Source organism: Echiichthys vipera (genome assembly GCF_963691815.1).
Source record: "Echiichthys vipera genome assembly, chromosome: 9".
NCBI classification, from domain to species: Eukaryota; Metazoa; Chordata; class Actinopteri; order Perciformes; family Trachinidae; genus Echiichthys; species Echiichthys vipera.
In genome coordinates, this window is record NC_139834.1 from 25,303,839 (window position 1) to 25,321,945 (window position 18,107).

At 41.2% G+C, this 18,107-nt stretch overlaps 1 protein-coding gene across 3 annotated transcripts in view; it reads right to left on the reverse strand.

Annotated features, from left to right (window-relative positions):
• The window catches only part of mib2 (MIB E3 ubiquitin protein ligase 2), a 51,595-nt gene extending 34,268 nt beyond the window's left edge, over positions 1-17,327 (reverse strand). For 2 of the 3 annotated variants that reach the window (XM_083920117.1, XM_083920116.1), the window contains exon 1: positions 17,182-17,327. The gene's annotated coding sequence lies outside the window, so the exon portion shown is untranslated. Of the gene's footprint in view, positions 1-16,309; positions 16,353-17,181 lie in introns of those variants that run through there. The other variant, XM_083920118.1, reaches the window with a different exon arrangement.
• Between the last annotated feature and the right edge of the window lie 780 nt (positions 17,328-18,107).

The window sequence follows — 18,107 nt, forward strand, 5'->3', positions numbered from 1 at the left end:
CAATAATTCATAATTGTGTGATATTAATATTGGTCATATTTTTTTGACATTTTACAATTTTTGGATTTTCGTCCAAAATTTTCCAAAAGTCGTTCCATTTAACCCCACTTGTCTTCTACAGGAGTAGACATCCAGCTGTACTTACAAACAAGTACAAAGTGGTGTTATTTGATTAATTCTCCAAATTTAGCTAAAGCGATTTGAGAATATTGATAACCTCTGTAAGCCTGATAGTTACCCTTAAGATTTTGCTATTGCTGCTAGCTAGTCAAGTTTGGTTTAGCATTTGAATATCACATATTCAATGCAATCTAATGAGTCTTGTCATAAGTTGTTGCTAAATTAAGTGCTCCTTCCCCTTTACTCATAGCGTGCCCCCGGCCCTATGAACCCGAGAGTTTGAACTGTTGGAACTGCCTTGCATTTCAACCTGAGTGGAGATAGATAGAGCCACAGTGTGCTACCAGCCCCTGTGAAATAAAGTTACATGCCCAGCTGTTTCTTCCACGTGTCTCAGCTTGAGTAGTACTTTATAGATATTATTCCCTGACTGACTGCCCTGCATCTCAGTTAGTGTAAATTCTGGTCCCAGAACCACATGGTGCTGTAGTTGCCCCTCCCCGCGCAGGAAGCAAGCTACCCACAAAGTGTAGATCAGAGGAACTGTTGTTTTAGGCTAGTGTACTACCCAATTTACATCACAAGGTGTCTGCCAAGCAACACCAGAGCCAAAACAATTGCATTGTTGTACTAGACAACAAGTTTTTATCTCACCTTCCATTTTAACACAATGGAGAACCCAAGTGTAGAGAATTTCATTTCTTCCCTAGCACAGGGCCTTAAACCTGGCTACCCTGAGTTCATTAACACATTGAACTTAAGTGAGTGCAGCAAAGAAATAGAATCACTTCTCAGCGACACATCTAAAGGGTCAGTGTTGAGATGTTTGCTCCTGAACTTTCACCGGCAAATTAACATTGTCTGTCAGAGCAAAATAGCATTAGAAAAGGAGATAGAATCCCTTAAAGCTCAAAATGCTAATCTCATCAGTGAAGTTCAGATAGCAAATCACAAAGTCCTGCGTTATTTGGAAGATTTGCACTCAGCAGAGTCACAACTCTTCTCCCACAAAAAGGAATTGTTAGGGCTTAGATCAGAAGCTCTTGCCCCACCAAAGTCGTTCAGCCTTGCTGATTCTGGCTTTTCAAATTCAAATTCCTCCCTCAATGAGAGATTAACGCCCTCTCCAGAGCCGACCAAGGAAGTTCAGTCCTGCTCTACCTCTTCACTGCATCACTTTGAGAGTGTTGACAGAGCTAGCATAGTCTCGCCTTCACAAATGGTGACCTCACAATGTCCCCGCCTTGAAGAGCTTGAGCTTATAGCTAAAGATATGGACGTGTTTGATCCAGACAACTGCGATCATAACATTGAGGACCATTTTAGGGAATTAGATCAAAATCTAATTGACCTGCCCAATGCAACACAGAGAGAGAAAGTTAAACTTGTGTGGAAAACCAGCTCAAAAGCTGTCCGCAAAGTTATACAGTCTCAACCTGCCAGAGTCAGAAATGACTACAATGAGCTCCGTCATGCACTGACAGAAGAATTTGCTTCTACTGCAGACGAAATCACTTCTTTGGTTGCAGCTAGTCAAATAAAACATTCCCGTCAAGAGAGTCCCAGAGACTATTACAGACGTTTGAGACACGTATACTTCCAAGGAAGGAATGCACCAGGCTTAGAGGAGAACCCAACCTTTAAGTCCCTGTACTTGCAGAATCTTCATCCTTGTATACGTACACACGTTATTCTTGAGACAAGAAAAGATAACCTCTCTCTTAACGAGGTTAGGAAAATAGCACAGGTGGCTTGGGAAACTGTTGTCAATTGCAAAGCAAGGGAAACAACATCTGCTTCCAGCAGCTCAAACACCGTGAGGTCACACAGACCTTCTGTCTCAGAACCCCATCCTCAGAACAGATCGAAATGGGGGGACAAAACACAGCATAGGGACGCAGAGCGTAAACGCCATGTCCGCCAGCTGCCACGGGATAGTCATGCCCAGAGCAGGAGCTGTAGAAGGCCATACTCTGAGATCCTGGCCCAGCATAATGACCTGCCAAACCACTGCTCAGATGATGACCACAGCATCTCTGACCGCAGTTCAGAACCCGACAGTGACAGCGCCTCTGAGTGTCTTTCTGTACACGGCTACAGGCAGCGTTACAGCCCTGAGCCACGAGTTAAGAAGAACTTCAAACAACAGAGCTCCAGAGTCCGCTCCTCTCGGTTTTGTAGGTAACAGTCCTTCTGCACTGATAGTAAGATTAATGCAATCTCAGCAGCCTTACTTTTCTCACAGTTAAATTGGTAAACTTTGATTTGTTAGCAGCCGCAGCAAACTCAATAAGACCCAAATTGTAATTGGACTTAACACCTTGTACAAACTTTGCAAATACTTTTGGATCAACTCCTTGTATTTTGTAATAAGCTCACTGGTAAACACTAGTTTAGGACACATCTTGGATTGACACACCAATCATACAACTGTCCTCATGCAACTGACAGCTGAATCTCATCTGTATCTCACCCCAAGTCATTTACATAACTAACACTTCTGTTCTCACTAACCTGAAGAGTAGCTGAGAAACAATGTTTATTATGTATTTCGTATAGTGCCATTGTCATGTTTAGATTTTGTTTTGTAGCTTTTGTTCTTGCCTAGTCGAGATATTAGTAGTGTTTAGCCAATTCCCAGTTGGTGAAATAACTGCCCAAAATGTTGCAAACACTAAATGAACTGACAAATGAACTCTGTACATCTATGGACTGTGAAAGATGCCCTTAAAACCGCACATCGGGTGCAGTCTCAAGGACATCGGGGGGATATGTAGGTGCAACCGGCGCCCAAAGATGATTGTTCATTTTCTGGATTAACTCAAACTGTCAGTTTGATTACAGTAGGCCCACAGCCTGTTGGAACAAAGACCTCAAAATGCCTTCACCCCCACAACAGGTCACACCCAGGTGTGAATCCTCCAAGGCACCCAAACTGTTCATTGGCTGAATTGACCCCCAGTTGATGACATCATCCAGGCCTATATAAAGTGAAGCACACAATCTCTAACTCTCTTTCTACTGAATCTTTTCTACTGGATCTTTCGACCGGATCCTCCTGCTCTTCTCCAACTCTACGCGTCCCTGCGGATCCAGGAGACCAGCTGCCCGCTGTCCCCTCGGCCCTGGACCTGGCCTACGGCGTGGGATCACCACGAAGGTTAACCAACCGGTTATCCTCAACTGAGCACAGCACAGAGCGATCCGAATCCTCTTTTGCCTAAGAGCCATAAATAAGACAAGAACCTCTTCACCACGGAGCTTCCTTTCTTCACCCAGCCACTGGCATCAAGCAACGCAAAACATCTCCCATCTCATGGACTGGTAATTAATCACCAACTGGGCATTACTACATGTTATAGGACTTTATGAACGGCTTGATCCCATTGTAACTTTGTCATAAGAACTGAGAGATCAGGCTTCCGGCCTTTGTGTAACAAAGAGAATGTTCACACCTTCTTCGAGCCCCCACCTCTTCTCTTTGTCTCTCTCTCTCTCACACACACACACACACACACACGCACACACACACACATACACACAAACATACGTTTGCTGTTAGCTTTAGTTAGTTTATTGTGTTTTGTTTGTTGCATTTATTAATTTGTTAATAAATGTTTGTGTTTACCATATGTCTGATTATTTAATATTACACAAAGATGAATGAGCCAGCTTCTACTAAGAAAAGAACTTCTTAAATCCTTCAACTAGTTAAACTATTATATTTATTGGTGTTTAACCCTTAATTAGTAGTTTAATATATTTTATGAGACTTTAATATTAGTTATCACTCCGTCTATGACGGTGGTGCCCCGAGGAACTCTGGTTTAACTAGAGTCATTTTTATTATTATCTTTGATAATTATTGGTGATAACTAATATTTACTTGATTAACGGTAAGTTTATTGAGAATACTCAATCTCATAATCTGAACGTGAGTCAAGGCACAATATTTGATTGGTTCTCCGTGTGACGTTTTTAATAAATTGAAGTTATTAATTTTTAGTAATTTTTCTTTATTAATTTTCCTTATCAAATATTTCATTTGATAGTCACTATTGATCCAATTAAACCCAAAGTACCTACATACAGAACATAACACACAGCTGATCCGTGCCAACTTTCACGTTCATTTCAAAGCTTTGTTCTGGCCACAGGAAAGATTGGGTTCATTCCACTGCTTTTAAACAAGGAAATCACACAACCTGTGTGTTATCTGGCTACAGGTCTGTCTGCGGCTGCTGAGGGACTCATAAAGCAACATGCCATATGTCTCGTTCCTTTCTGAGCAGTGTTTTCGTCTTTGCTGGTGGATCATTCTGGAGAGAGCAGCTGGACACGACTGCTACGCCCTGCTGTGCTAATCAAGCCCTGACCTGACACACACACACACTTGTAGGGCTGCACGAATATGGCCAAAATATTAATCACATGACAATAACGGTAATTATTTTGGGGGATTTATAAGGAGGTCCAAAATATTTTTTTTTGCCCTTTCACATTAGAATAACCACATCACTTCTTTCACTTCTATGGTGGGCTACGATCCTGCCTATGTACAAAATGTTTCATCACAATAACACTTAAAATAAGGTGCTTCTTCACCTGAATTCAGTGCATTTACTAGAAGCAAAATATAGATAAAATTGTACTCGCACTAGGAATTAGCTATTCTCCTTCTGTTCCAAACATTTGATTTTTCTCTTCTGCTTGTTGTTGTATTCTACACTCTAACTTGCCACAACATTCAGGAACGTTTTTAATTTTAGGAATTACTTGATTTGATATGCAGCAGAATTTAAAATATCGCAGTCGATCATATTCAAGTAATCGTGGGAAGCCAAAATTGTGATCCCGATGAATATTCAATTCATTGTAGGCCCTACACACTTGTACTTACACCCTTAGCAAGACAGTCCATTGGCTTCATTCATGTCAAAACTAGTGATCATGGGGTGTGAGTTGTAAGCATGTAAGCTGAGTATCTTACACCAAAAAACAAACCTATTGTGACATGGGAGGCAAAGATTTCAAGTGGAAGCTATTTACCAACTCCAAAACAAAATGATTTGGTGAAAAGTTCTCATGTAGCATAGTACATAGTTGTGCCTAGATTTGCATAAACTTGTAAAAACTCTTGTTAGACTCGTTTCTCAACTACCTATCTAACCGTAATAGTCCAATGCCTAACCCAAACCATCTTGCAAGACATTGGGAATTCTTGGATTACCATCTCGACCATTGTACATGTGAAGTATCAATTTCTGTCGACGTGCACGGATCTCATTTTAGTGACAATATTTACCCTTAAGCCTAGGACTGAAATATATATTTAAATAAAGAATTAGACAAAGCTGGACAACAAGCACACATTCACAACCTTGAGATGACTCCAATGTTTTGAATAAATGCTGCTGGTTGCTAGAAACCAGAACTAATAGGGGAAGGAAGCAGCTTTTATGTGGCCGCTTGAGTCAGCAGAGATGAGGGGAGGAACTTTTGCTGAGGAGCATGACATCCGATCACATCCATTAATCACATATGGTCCGAAATATCCTTGTATACAGCCATGGAGCACTGTTCCATCTACACCATTATTATTATTATTATATGACAAGATTAATATAAAGCATTCCTTGTTTCAAACTGCAGTGCTAAAATAATGTTTGTTAGGGTGCACAAAAGGAAAACTGCAGGCTAGTAGAATTGAAGGACAATGCGTAACATTTGTCCATATGTACTACTATATAACTATAGCTTTGAAATTACAGCTCAACAGAATGCACACTGTGACTGCCTGCCTGCGTTTAAGTTTCTCTCTAGCGTTGGGCGATATGGTGCAAATCTTCTATCCCCATGTAGGTCATTTAATTTCAAATCTCGATAACGATATATATTATGATATCGTCCCGCCCTAAACATTGTTTAAGAAAAGAAGAAAGTCTGCTGGGGAAATCTGAAATGACATCTGACTGAGGCAACTATCCTAACTGTTGTCACTTTTCCCTGTAAAGACAGGCTCACATTCAGATCCTGCTGTGTATGAACAACCCATTCGAACAGCATAACCTAGGAGGTCTCACATGCTGTAGTGTTGAGGAAGTAAAATGTGATAAACCTTTCACAAACATTAAGAATAGAAATGCAGCCAAACAAGGCCAATCTATTCAATTCTATAAATTCAGAAAATACATATTTGTGTATTTATTTGTTAAATTTGTTTCATATAAAGCAATGTTTAAGTCAAGCTTGATGTATCCTTACACATAAAAAATACATCTTATTAATCAAACACTGGCATCAAACCGGTACTCAGCAGAACAACAGCACCTATAAGTGACTGAACATATTCTTAGACAAAAGAAGTAATTACAGAGATAGTCAAAAGGTCACAGAAATCAAATGCCTTGTTTGTCAGAGTCAATACATCTGTCAACATTCCTCAGCAGATGGTGGTGTTAATCCATCATTTCTCTGTTTACAACCACCATCAATCTACATTACAAGGACTTAAGCTGTTTCTGTGGACAGCTAAAATTTAGTAAATGATCTATAAATGCTGGTGTAGACAAGATACTTTCAACCAGTAAACATTGTTTTAGTCTGTGTGAACATAGCCTTAAGATCGCCAAATGCCCTCCATTTATCTGGTAAAAGGTTTTTTAGTATATTGACTGATAGTTCAGTCACAGGATTTCAATAATAGGTCAGACAGATGTCTGTAATGCGGGTGAGATTACACTTGCACGCTTATCAAGATTACAATGTCATTTTGGTATTAAATGCATCTGCTTAAGCATGAAAAACATATGGGATGCAAGGGATCAAAGCAGAAAAGCAGGCTTCTTATACTCCATTTTCTGTCCAAAAAAGACAGCTTAACCTCTTTTATGCAGTGAAATAATATCTAAGCTAATCATCAGCGTGCAAACAGAGGCGCTTTCATGGGCAGTGGATGGCTCCTGATATTCTGGGTGTGGATGGATGTGCCAGTAACTGAGAATACAATCATGATGAATCTCAGACTGACCTAAAAACACTCCCCACTTAGAGATTCCAACTTACTGAAACGCCTTACTTCAACATTTGCAGTGAAACAGGTTGAAATGATAACTTGACCTACCACCTAAATTTAAAGTACAAACCATCCTTCTCCCACACTACCAACTCTGCTGCCCCCACACCGTGTGTTCCAGAGAGAATCCAGGCCGAACTCTCTGATACTTAATCATTATTTAACAGACCAGGACTGGTACTGACAAGTAGATGCGACACAGGGGATTCAAGGGATGACACCACCTACACAACAAGCTCCTCTCCATGCTACAGGGAGATCAATTATTACCGTGAGCCTCTACAAAAACTCTACTTACAAATAAATATGTGTGGCACAAATCTCTCGTCAGTGTTTAATCAGGATTCCATCAGTTCTGTCACAAAAGGGTACACTGTTCATGCTTCACTTGGCAAAAGCATCTTCTGAAATCCCAATGCACGTTATTGTTAGGTGTTGACAGATGGTCTCTGCTAGAAATGAGTGAATCCCAAAATTGCATCCTAAACAGCAGTGAGCCATTAACCTGACTCTCGCCAGATCACTTCGTTCTGCATTGCTTCCGTCTTGACCCCGCCTAGCTCCACTCAACCATCTGGATTCACTCCATAGGAAAGCGATTTCAGGGTCCGCAAAAAAATAGTCAGGCCAATCAGAACCGCCAGGCGGGTTTTTGCAGATGTGACGTAGCGGAGAACGACTGTGGCGGCTCGCATCCAAGAATCAGGTACCAACATCAATGCTGCTTTTTCATCCGTGTTGTCCAATCTAGAGAATATTTCTTCTTTAAAAGAACACCAGAGAACGGCTCTGAAGGCTTTCGTTGGTGTAAACGATGCCGGTCGTTCTGTTTGGCTTTTCCCTGCGTCACTCATCAGCGTCACGGATTGGTTTCGATGTGAGTGTTTGAAGTAGCACGTCAATAAAGATGACCGAAAAGTGGTTTATCCAATCATATGCAAGGATTTTTGATAAGGTCCAGCCTCCTGAAATCGCTTTCCTATGGAGCAATCCCAGATGTATGAGTGAAGCGGAACAAAATTCATCTGGCGAGAGTCAGGTTAGTGAGCCATTACTACATACCAACAAAGCTATTACCGTGTGTGGAATTTCAATAAAGTATTTCTATTCTATTCTATGAAATTTGGGACGGCCAGTGTCTAAATCAAAGCAGCCTCACTTGCGTGTTTGCATTTCCATGTGTCTAAAGTTATCTGCAGCAACAGCAAAGTCTAGCAGCTTTATAAGGGTAAACCACTAAAATGTATTTGTAGCAAAAATTCTAATTTGTTTTGTCATTATTAATTATTTCCCTAAAGTCAAATGTTACCCCTATTAACAAGATTAACAACTTCACCTGAACACTAAAGGACATGGATACAGTCAGCTGGTTTATAAATGGAAAGTGGAAATGGTAAAGATTCAACAAATTACAGTTTACAGACAGACTGAGGGCAGGATTACAGCTCTCTGCCTGCAACAACAGATGGGCTGGCTTCTGTCACACACACTGCTGAGCGCCAATCTGGGAGGAAACGTCAACCTCCACACAAACAACCAGACAGGCGTTTGGCCACAACACAAATAAACACATACCATGAACAAATGCTCAAAAAGTGCGTATGCTTAAAAATTGCTCAGGGATATTGTGTAATTCCCATAAAGGTGTAATAGCCTAATGCAGGTTCAACTAAAAAGTTGTTGGGGTTTTTTTAAACTGCTACACATGAATATATAATTGACAATATCATTGGGAAATTTTATTTTTTGTAAACAAATAAGGTGGATATCATCAAAAAACAATGCATTTTGAATTTGAATGATCATCAGCAGACTACGTTGTGCTTTTGCTTTCTGTAAAGCGGATGAAATATCGTCACTGTTTGCAGTCAAATGTGTACTGTACTGTACCATTTTGTTCTAACTGGGTGTGAACAACAAGTTGGGGGTTTGACCTAAATCAAACTGTAAACTTTAAACGCTACAAATACAAGATTTCGGAGGGCTGTAACCACATGTGAATTCGTCATTTTAAAGTATGAATGTACTGTATATTAAAAACATACAGTAGCTAAAGCGAGTGCATAGTGTATAGTATTACTTGCGATAAATAAACAGATATTAAAGTGTACTCAGTTCTGCCTTTTGGTTGCTCTCAAATTGCCTGTTCAATTTAAAAATATTAGACTTTCCCGATGTGTCTATTAAAGTTGACCTAGCGATGCTGATGGATTAAACAATATATATATTATGCAGCCCTAGTGTATTCCACAATCAGAATACATGGTGTCAGATCTTAAGGCTAACTGTAGTACCACCTACAAGTGGGATGGTGGATCAGTGGGAACAGGAAGTGATGATGCAAACCCTGCGGGTGCAAGACTCAGAAATAGTCCATCACAGGATTGTGTGTTGTTAGTCTTCTCTGTGGTTGTCTGTGTGATTTGACGGGCTTAAACACAGAATCATCACAATAGTGGTGCAAATGTCCCCGCTTCAGATTTAAGGAAGGCAGCGGCGGAAGGCCCAGGGACCCACATGGATGGTTTCACTACGCAGAAAAAGCATGTTTAAAATTCTTCACCCGGCATACAGGCACCTAGATCCACACACTGATAAAAGTCACTGAGCAGCCTCGAAATGTAAAATGAGTCGGGAGTATTATCACTGGCGGATCCGGTGCCATCAGATATGTGCTACTGCATGAAGCAGCAAAGACCTGCTTGTGCTGTCTGTCCTGTGACACGTGGCCTGACTGGCTTATATCCTCACTCTAATGTCTAATAAGAAGAGGCTGTTTGCCTGTGCTGGTGGTTGGTTTTTTTTTTTTTCATATCACTGCCACTTGACCTAAATGCTTAGCAAAGTGCAATCTACACACAAGCTCTACGGCTTTAGCCTTAATATTAGAAATAAGCAAAAGCCTGCTGGAACTGGTTCATGTCAGAAACATCTGGTAGCAAGAGGACTTTCAGGAAAATCAATAAGGACCCTGAGTAAATAACACATTCACAAAGATCTCTTGAGAGTGGGCGACAGGCCTAAAATTAGACTCTCCATTTTCCATTTCAGGCTTCTGCTTCCCTTTCTCGTATCTTACTCAAACTGTGTACGGTGGAAAATAATTCATAACGATCACATATAATTTGCTCCAAAAAGAACTACACAGCCATCTTTGAATATCTATTGTCTTGTCAGCTTTGTCCAAAAGCATCCTTACAAAGCTTAAAGGCTGCGACGACAGATTTAAAAAAGCAACTTGATACTTCTTCCTATCAGCAAACTTTATCCCTGGTGCCTTTTACAAATGCCTACCACAGCAAACCACGATATACCCTGAGGTCACTTACTGTACGTTTGACGACACTGCGCTGAGATTATCATATTAAATTATCCTCGATTATCATACTCACGCCCCATGATCTTCAGCCCACTTTTGAACATGTTGGAAGCTGTATGATTCCAGTGTGCCTTGCAATGCTATTATCCCAGTTCAACCAGTAAGACCATCTGAGGTCCTGAGCACTATGAAACGGTCATCCTGCTAACAGGGGAGTGAACCCTTCCTGGCACAGTATTTGGTTTGCTGTGAACTTTGCTCTTTGTTTTGTAACATGCAGTTCTATTCTCCTCTGTTTGGTTGATTTTTTTTTTTGCGGACAGATGTTGCTCAAGGACTGGACGAGCCTGATGCTTTATCTGTAAAAAGCAAACAAACAAAAAAAAACATACTGGTTGCATACTGTAAGGTAAAATAAAAAAAAATATTTTTGTCTAAAAGAGCAATGATCCTACAGAGGACTATGATTCAGTTCAATACATTAATTGTAAAATAGTGGAGCCTTGTCATGTCACATGATCAGTAGTGTAAGGAAGCTTTGATCATAACCTGTTTGCTGAGAAAGGCTAGTCTCTTGTAAAACTAGCCTAATTTACACAGTAGATTTAACAGTAAATCCAAAGAGCTGTGCTCTATCAGTCTAGGCAAAACGCCCCTTCCAAAGTCAATATTGAGTCACATGTAGCTACATGTGCATAAAGCCCTAAACCACAATTTGTACTAATTTAGCTTGAAACAAACACATCATTCAATCTTATCTCAGCCGTGTCTGGAAAAGATCATTTCGTTCAGTGCTTGAAAGATGAAAATGAAGTATTCTCAGTAATGCAATCGCCTTCCTGAAATGACAGTTACACTATATTATTTTAATCTTTTTGATACTGATTCTCACAGCACTGTTGCTGTTGTCTATATGATACCGTATCTAATGTTGTAATAGCTACTCAAATACCTCTAACCTGGGCACTAAACATGCTGTAATAAGGCTACTTGCAATAAATAATCTACACGCTACAACCTAAAACTACTTGCACAACTCTGACGTCACCAAGGCAAGACAAACATTTTTTGCCTGTTTGGTCGTCACCAATCTGTTACACAAACAGTGACAGAAGCAGCCAAGCCAGCCAGATGTCTGCCCGACTGCTAAGCACGTCTACTTGCTTTACTACAGACTGCAGTGCCATGTGGCACAATTTTAGCAGCATGGCCGTTTACAGACTGCATGCGTGTTGTCTTTGCATGTGACCATTTCACCTTTCTTGAAGGTAAACAAGTGTAACAAGGTAAACTATGACAGGGAACATAGAAGCAGCCATATTTCATTTAACATGGATTTCAGTGTCTCACAAAAAAGATGTGCTAGCATTACCCAAATAGTCAAGAATGAAACTGCATCACTTTATAATAAATAAAGTGCAGTAAGGTGAATAGAGAGGTCGACAACAATAGGGAAGGAGAGGAAGCAGCTCATACCTCCTGCTACATAAATGTACCAGATGGTGAAGAAAAAATAAAGCTACCAGTGGTCCTTCCAGCTTTCAACAAAAATAAAAAAACACCTCCTGAGGGCTGAATCCCTGTTCTGATGCACTCCCTGAATGAACTGACCGAGGAGGAGGAGGGGATACAGGGGGGCGGAGGAAGAGGACAGCCAGGCCGGTATTCCAGAGATGTGATATACAGTTGCAAGCAGTCTTAGAAACAGTGTCCTGCTGTCCAGGCAAAAAGCCTGGCTGAAAAGGATCAGAGCTGGAGGAGGAAGAGGAGAGAGCCCTGCTGCTGGAGGATGCAGCCCGCATTTAGTCCTTTGTGCGTTGTGTCAGCAAGGATTAACACCATGGAGGAGGAGGAGAGGAGAGGAGAGGGAAGAGGATAGCCAGGGAGAGCGGCTGCCCGGCGAGCACTGCATTCAGGTCGACGTTGCTTCGCTCTCGCATAAAGAAGCGGCAATGAGCTTTGCTGCGCATAGGACTCCTCTGATGCTATATTCCATCACCACGGACGTGAGCGTCAGTAACACGCATGTGAAGCAGACACACCGGGTTTACTGATCAATATGTACAAGCATATGCGCATCAAGCTCTACATAAGGATGCACAGCCCTCTCTTTCATAGCGCGTGGGGACAGCGTTTGCTCTGCTGCCAATGAGCAGACAGGCAGAGAACAGAGGGGAAGGGGGAGGGGCAATATGTTTTGGGGGGAGGGTCTGGGTGTTGTTATTTTTTTGGGGTCCCACACTGTCTTGATGCAACCGCTGGTGTGTGTGTGTGTGTGTGTGTGTGTGTGTGTGTGTGTGTGTGTGTGTGTGTGTGTGTGTGTGTGTGTGTGTGTGTGTGTGTGTGTGTGTGTGTGTGTGTGTGTGTGTGTGTGTGTGTGTGTGTGTGTGTGTGTGTGTGTGTGTGTGTGTGCGTGCGTGCGTGCGTGCGTGCGTGCGTGCGTGCGTGTGTGTGTGTGTGTGTGTTTTGTGGGCTAATGCTTTACTAACCTTGAACAATACTCTAATGTATCCACAGAAGTGGAAGTCCTCATCAATATGGTTCCAAAAATGACCCTCTGTTGATGCTGGCACACACACACCCAGACACACACACACACACGCACACACACACAGATACACACAGACACACAGACACACACAGACACCCACAGACACACACAGCTGATATCGGCAGGATATGAGTAACCAGAAAATGAATGAATGGGTGCTTAGCTAGTGGCCGAGACACAGGCTTATAATGAAGTTTATCACACTGCTCTCCCATATTGTAAACAAAGCTGTTGCTGTCTGTGTAATAGACTTGATGGTCTACACATCAAATAAGGAGGGCATTCATTCATAAAGCCCCTCTTCAATTGGACAGTGACACATACACAGGCACACGCATGGATGACCATGGCATTCATCGGACCGGGTAGACTGTTGAAATATGGCTGCAGCCTGGGAACAACAAAAAGCCTAAACTGGAATATAGCTGCGAGGTGTGTCTGATTAAACAAGCATTCTGGCAGGTAACCAAACATCATGAATGAGTACATTACAAAAGGGTCTGTCTGTTTCTGTCTTGTGTGCTCTGGCCTGGACTACGTGAGCAAGCCATCCTTACGGTTCAGGCTGAACCCCTTATCAGCTTTTCCTTGTGTATTCAAACCACACTATCACTTTGATGGCGTGTCACCCTTCACCTTACATAACATTAATGTGGACCTGCTGCTTCAAATGAAGGTATCCTACTGCATCCTCTTACAAACTGCTGCCACGAGCACCACATATTCTCACAGAGATCAATGCTCAGTCTTTAGCAATTTGGATGAGTCTCTCAGGGAAGCACAACACATTTCAAATCAAACTTTCTTCTTTGTAACTTTAACAGAACTGGCTTGTGGCCAGAGGGGTGGCTAAACAGTAAACAAGTTGCAGTCTCCCTTCTTCAACTTGTATCAACTGACTATTAGGCAAAGCTCAGGTTAGGCGATAAGATAGATAAGACTGCCACAGGATAAATTAGATAACTTCTGGTGATCAATATACATTGAGATCTGGTGCCTTTTCTGGAAATTCAAACTGAAACAGACTTATGCTTTACAAACTGTTCAAATATTATCCTATTGCCCAACCTTTCCCCTAGTCTGGACTGCACACTTTGCATCAGTAGCACAGCCGAGTATTACGAAACGTTGAACCGAAAAGGAACAGCCAAACTTTCTGTGCAGTTTTCCTTTGACACTATACAATGTTGCTAATGCTGACGTCTTCTTATCAGTTGGTCGATCTGCTATTGTCGGATACAATTTTTATTGATCAGACACTTGCTAGGGGGACTTTCACAAGGCTGTGTGTCAAATAAAGCAGCTATCTCATATGAAAAGGCCTCTGAAAACACCCAGCGGAGACTGCCAGCGCACTTTGTAGATTATTTTTCAGCGGAGACGCCTTGATCCTGCGACTCACGCGTGATCTTGTCACATTGCGAGAATCCAGCTGCCCTGCAAAGTAATTGGAGTGTTGTGATACAGAATATCTCCAGCAGTAAAATATGGTAGAGTACTGTGACAGTTGGTCTTTGTGGCATGTGACCGCCCCCTCCTCCACTGTGATTGGATGGCTGGGTAAAAGCAGTGAGAGTGATTGAACATTTTTCAACTAATAAACTATTACAATCAAAAAACATGGTTAGACAATGAGAAAATAAAGATATTATGAAATAAAAAAATATGATAAAAGCCTTAAATATGGAGTAAATTGTATTTGAGTAGTAAAAATAGACTTGCGGCATAAATCAACGCCTCAGCTTACAGATACGCCTGTGATGCACAGCTGAGACGTGAGCATTCACAGAGTCTATGCAGACAGCTGCAGAGATTAAAATGAGAGTGTATCTGTTGTGTGAGGCATGCAAGTAAAAACATTTCTAACACTAACATACTTGCCGTCTAGACGGGGGGTTAGGGAAATTACACTACAGAAACTCACTGGTCAACATTTCAAGTCTGGCTGCACCCGTAGTTTGCAAGCTTAAGCTGAAATTTTGAATTGCCAAAAATGCAAAAAAAAACATCAGTGTTATCGGGTACATATAATGGATATGAGGGGGTTTTACTGATAAGGCATACATATTATATATAGCTGAATCAATATCATTGGTCAGCTACTAAGACATTAAACTGACTGACCCTAAAAAAATGTCATGGAGTTTCATCGTGCTTCAGCTCGATGATCTTGAAACCGTTTCAGAGGAATCACACTCCCCTGGAAAGTTGAATAGCACAACACACATTAAAAGCAAAGCCAGTGGCTATTTGGCCCAAATTCTTCTTTCTACAACCTCAGTCAAAAAAGTACTGGTTCTGGCCTGAAGCTAAGCATACTGGTTACTGTGGGAACTGCCACTCTTTCGTGATAACAGCTACTGTCATGCTCCACTGTCATGCTGTCAATCTGTCAACAAGGAATGCCTAGTTCCTTTAAATTTCGGTCAGATAGTTTTCATAATAAACACAATGCATGTTTTCAGAGTGATATGGAAACATAGTTAGCATTCCACGGTTAAACAAAAGGTTCCCATAATCCACACGATCGCTTCTGTACTTATTTCTGTCACCCAAAAATTCCCCTGTACGGATCAATACAAGCTTAATTTATCTTATTAACTTAAATAACTCTTTTTTAACACAATTCAAAAAAGAAAATCTCCATCTGGAGTTATTTTGTAAAAGTCGCTTGCTTTTTAGTCTTACTGCTAAAAAGAACACGTGCTGAGACGAATGCATACCAAGTATTTATGGGGAAAGGTCTATTCAGAGGCCAAGAATATAAAAACTAACAGACAAAACGAGGCCCCATACAACTGCAGGCTAGTTTAGAGCAATGTACCTTTAAATTACCAATAGATATACAGTATAAACGCACTGGTAACCCCTCTTCAAAAGTTATCCCATGAGCCTGTGAATGTTCTCATTCGTCCAGGTCATCGTTATCCTCAAAGCAATTTCAGTCAAAAACAACCAGTCCAGTTGTTGTTGACTGAAATTGCTTTGAGGATGGGTTATCCCATGACTTACCTTGATAATTTCCACACAATATTCTTCCCATTTCTTCTCAACTGCAATCACCTTACCCCCTCGGTTTCTCTAAACCACTAGTCGACATGTCTGTGATGTGTGCCAGCGAGCGTTTCAAGAATGATTCCTGTGATTTAGATTTTGTGGACGCAAGAAGGGACAACAAGACAAAGAAAACAGCAGATGACTGAAACTTTGCTCCTAAGTAGGTGTGGCTGAGAGCAATCCTGACCATGTCCAGTTGCAGCTCCAGCGTGTGGCAGCAGCTGCAGCTTCATCACTACCAAATGACCAGAGAGATGACAGGTGTAAGGGGTCTTGTGTAACAGCTACAGGTCTCAATGCAGCATAATGTCATAGCCTTAAAGTGTCACTTCAGCATGCTGCCACTCAGGCAACAAATCATATCATATATTAGGTAAAATGGGTTTAGGTTGTGCTACTTATCCTCCCATACTTCTGTCTTTTCCATCCAACAGTATGTACATTTCAGACTGACAACTTGACCAATGCTTACAGGTAAAAAAACAGTAACATCCCACTGCTCAGCTAGCCGAATTGATCTTACTTGCTAGTTGAGAGAAAGCCCACATACTGGATAAAACATCACACCAGACCTCGTTCACACTTAGGCCAATTTAATTACTTGGTTGGGTGAAGGGCACGTGTACAACATAAAAATAACAGACTCATAAGAAATTGAAACATGAAACTCATCAGTTCAATCGGCAAACACACCACCACCATTATTTATTCGTACAGTTCAAGTTTCGGTTTCTAAAAAATGAACAGCTAGCTGCTTCCTACCGCCCACCATAGTGTAACCTAGCGCTACTTTGATGTAGGAATTGACAGAGACACGGTTCGTCTTCATTGAAGAGAAGCTTTGCCGGGTGGATCCAATGCAAATATATCACCAGCCAGCAACATGCCACAATATATAACGACACTTAATAATGCAATATTGTGAACTGTTCTTTGCGTGGCTTCACAATACGAGAGGACGTTATTAGCTTGTATTACGTTGATGCTAGCTAGCTAACTCATGTTTGACCATCCTTCATTGGTATAAAAAACAACCTGTTTCGGGGTGTAGCTACTTACCGGGCCTTCCTCAACAATGTTTACTCTGAGGTCAAATATATTCCCATGTTGCTGTCCGCCGTCAACGCTGACATGGCTTGTTTTATGTCAAATAAGTATTTACTATATTGGGAGGTTTTGCAGCTCACAGCCATGACAACACGCCCATGCATTGCGTCACTGCTAATGCTGCCTTCACGTGCCGCTCGTAATAAACAACGACCATATATATAATGTATTATGCTGGCGTTCGCCCAACCTGAACTCTTCCTCTTCTCTTCCTACTGTGGAGACATTAGCGCTCCTGTTTGTAGGCCTATAGGTAAAAGTGCATAAGATGATTTTGTTCTGCTTAATTATGCTGTTACAGGCCAAGTCTGCCGGGGGATAACACTGTCCCCAGTTTCTCTATCTGTATCATTCATGCCTCATCAGTGCATGTCACTAGTTTAACTTCTTGTTTGTGCTTTGTCTTGCTGTGGTCCTGCAGGACGCTTCCTGCTGTTATTATCACTATTACTCATGTATACTGTCATTACTTTAATCAATTATACAATTTGTAGCCATAAAAACATCATTAGTAATACATCTCATTGTATCACAGCTGTAGCACATATTGATCATATTTACCAACATAATTATTATTATTATTATTATTATTGTTGTTGTTGTTGTTATTGTTATTATTATTATGTCATATTCTGTTACCTTAGCTGTACTTGTTTCTACTATTCTACTATATTAACTGCCATAACATATAAGTCATATTCACATTACTACAGATATTATTATGGTTACTGTTACTTTTGTGGTTGCTTGCATCTCTAGAAGTGTGTCTCTGTCTGTCTTTGTGTCTGTCTTTGTCTCTCTCTCTGTCTATCTGTCTGTCTTGTCTCTCTTTCTCTCTCCTTTGCTTCTCTCTTTCTTCTTTTCTTCCTCCCCAACCA